This window comes from Astatotilapia calliptera, chromosome 9 (genome assembly GCF_900246225.1).
Source record: "Astatotilapia calliptera chromosome 9, fAstCal1.2, whole genome shotgun sequence".
NCBI classification, from domain to species: Eukaryota; Metazoa; Chordata; class Actinopteri; order Cichliformes; family Cichlidae; genus Astatotilapia; species Astatotilapia calliptera.
This window is the reverse complement of record NC_039310.1, coordinates 30310742-30313871: the sequence shown is the minus strand read 5'-3', so window position 1 is coordinate 30313871 and position 3130 is coordinate 30310742. Positions and strand designations below refer to the sequence as shown.

The following is a 3130-nucleotide window of genomic DNA, read 5'->3' as shown; positions in this document are numbered from 1 at the left end:
CTCCCAAAAACTACAGAACAACAACGAGCTCACAGGGATGTTTGTGAGGAGATCCAGCAGAGCCAGACCCACAACAGAGACACACAATCACACAGACAGACACACACAGTGGAGACGTGCATGCATTAAACTAGCTCAGCATCACAGACAGAAACTCTCTAACGAGCAGCAACATAATGTTTCTCCTACTGAAAACATCCAGATGAACAGACTCGACGTTTGGGGATTTCCTCTCCTGGATGATGGAGCATCAGGACACTTCACTGCAGACCTTTGAGACTCTTTCTGGTTCTGATGGTTCCTGGTGGTTCTGGGTCTCCCTGAGTCTCTGTGGTCTTCAGCTTCTTTTCGATAGGTGGGAGAAGCTCTGAGGAGGAGTGTGACGGGTCTGCAGGTCTCCAGGTTTCATTCGGTTTCTCTTGGCTGACCTTCTCAGTCCTGGTCACTGTGGTCCTGAGCTGCTGACGCTCTGACAGGTTAGTGCTGCTGTTTGCTGAGACCTGTAAGCAGCTCCGCCCAGGTGTAGCTCGTCCTTCTTCAGCTGTCACAGTGTTTCGTTTACAGGGTTTTCCAGGCCATCACTCATCCTCTGAGCCTTTACTTCCTGCGTGGATCAGAGCTCTGAACATGCAGGTAAAGATGGACGCTCAGGTGTTCCAAAGCATTGGTCCGCCTCCTTTGGTTTTACCAGCAGGTGTAAAAGTTTGTGGTGTTGTTGCTTCACATGGTTCATGAAGCACTTTACGTTCCTCCACCTGTCCATATGTCTAACCTTGCTGCACAAGATCGCTTGTGATTGGATCACTTCTAAACTGCCCCGCCTTTCTACACAGCTTGATGATCTCTGATTGGACCTCGTCTCCCGGATGTATTTTTGTCTCTTTTTCATTTGTTGATGAAAGTGTTGATGTGTTTCTGTCCTCCTGCATCACGTTTTATTCAGTTATTGTCTCATTTTCATCAGAAAACAAACGTCATCCATGAAAACTGTGATGGAAGCTACAGGTGATAGAAACGAGCTCTGCTTGAGTGAAAGGACGAATCCAGTCTAAGAGCAGAGACGTCCTTCAAAAACAACTGACTGAGCTGCTTTTGGACTGCAGGACCAGAACCAGGACTGCTGCAGGTCTGAGCAGAGACCCAGAGCTGCCGATGGACGCCATGACCAGCAGGTTCACAGCCTTCACGCCATCACAGCGGCGAACATTTTAAACAAACGGCTCATTGAAGAGTTCTCGTGGTGTTTTTGTGCCTCTCATAAACACGTAACAGCAGCCTCAGTGTTATTGAAATCATCCTCAGCACTGTGCTCTGTACTGTAACCACACTCAGGACCTTCATCGATGAAGACCCCTCATCTGCACCTGCCTCCATCAGTGCTGCCTCAGACAGAAGCAGATGTGTAACCAGATGTGTGTGTGATCAGATAAGTAGGAGAGCACAGTTTTAACATTCCCCTCATTCCTTCCCCAAACTCAGAGGCAGCGGTCCGGGAGCTTTTATGAAGATGAATAATGGAAATGAGGCAGCTCTGTGACCCTCTGCCTCGCTTTAACGCACTTCCTGTGGCCAGCAGAGACGGCTGGAATGCATTATGGAGATGAAGCCAATGTTTTTGGATGTCATCTTCCTGCAGTTTGACTTTTATGTGCTTTTACCTCAATCAGGCAGGTCTGAGAGCTGCCGAGCGACCCGTGCAGGGCAGAGAGCAAACGAGCCGGTGGGCTTAAAAGCAGCTTCATTTGCATGTTCTCATCACGGCGCTGATTTAATCCTCAGTGACGCAGCGTGACTGAGAGCACAGCTCGCTCTCCACGCACCTGCCGATTGATGTGGACGGTTTATTGGTGACTTTCCACTTCCTAAACTTTTAAACGACTGCATGAAAAGCTGATTTTGTTTCATTTCACAGCAAGCAATTGACTCACATCCACCAGTAACAGACGCCTCATGAGTCCAGCTTTACTCATCTTTAGAAGCCTCTTTCTACAAGCATGAAACATCCAAACCATCAATGCACAGATTCAAGTTTGAAGCCGTGCACTGGCCTAAAGTTACCTCAGCTTTAGTACCTACATCCCCAAATGATTTGACCCTAATTTATTGCCTCGCCTGTCCTGACAGGGCGCCACTGCCGCACTGCGCCCAAAACACACAAGACTGAATGAATCTCCACCCGTGAGCTTTCTCTGCAGCTCTCTGTCTTCTGGGGTGGACCTCGCTGGTCATCATGTGACCTGAAGACCCTGACCCTGTAGAGGCAAAAAACTAAACCATCAAGGAGTACGAGCGGCGAGGGAGGAGCAGAAGTCTTAAACGGAGGAGGCACCACCTTCAATAAAGTATGAGTCTGCTTATCCGGGGCTAGGTCACAGGGGCAGCAGCCTCTCCTCAGCCACCTCCTCCAGGGGGAGGAGGAGGAGTTCTCCAGTGTGTCCTGGTCTGCCCCGGGGCCTCCACCTGCGACAACATGCCCAGAACACCTCCCTCTAAGGCTGTGTGATATGACCAAAGTCTCATATCCCGATATAAGACATCGTCCCGATATAAGACATCGTCCCGATAACGATATAAATCACACAAACGTAACATTTTCTGTAAAGTCTGTGAATCTCGGGCAGCTCGACTTGTGTGAAGTGTTTCCAGCTGAGCGTCGTGTAGCTGGAGTCGAGTGTTTTAACTGATGCATGAAACGACACAGTTTTAGACACAAGTTGTAACGGCGCCGTTTTCTTTGTATTTATTACACGGCGTGCTGCGGGGAAAAGTTCTAACGTTTGAGTCTAAGGTTTATTTTTTAGCACCTGGCGTCTTTTTTACTTCTCATCTGTAAACACTCTGCATCTTTCACGTGATTCAGTTTATTTTGAAAAGTCTCAACAGGATCTTGAGCTTTATTGTGAAAGCTTTATGTGGAAAATAAACAAGCGGACACGCGGTGGTTTTACCGTCGTTGTTGCTAACGACAACGCATAAAAACAGGCGCTTGTCTGTCCGTAGTGTGGTTATATTAAATATAAGAGAAAGAGAGAACTTTAAGAAATTAATAATAACTACAGTGACATCAGAACATGAACAAATATTGCCGTAAACAGTTTATTTTGTGACATAACGAAACAAACGATAGTGT

The 3130-nt window shown here is 47.5% G+C and overlaps 1 protein-coding gene across 1 annotated transcript in view; it reads right to left on the bottom strand.

Annotated features, from left to right (window-relative positions):
- Window positions 1–745, bottom strand: part of inhbaa (inhibin subunit beta Aa) — a 37498-nt gene extending 36753 nt beyond the window's left edge. Inside the window, exon 1 of the mRNA XM_026180418.1 lies at window positions 190–745. The gene's annotated coding sequence lies outside the window, so the exon portion shown is untranslated. The remainder of the gene's footprint in view (window positions 1–189) is intronic.
- Between the last annotated feature and the right edge of the window lie 2385 nt (window positions 746–3130).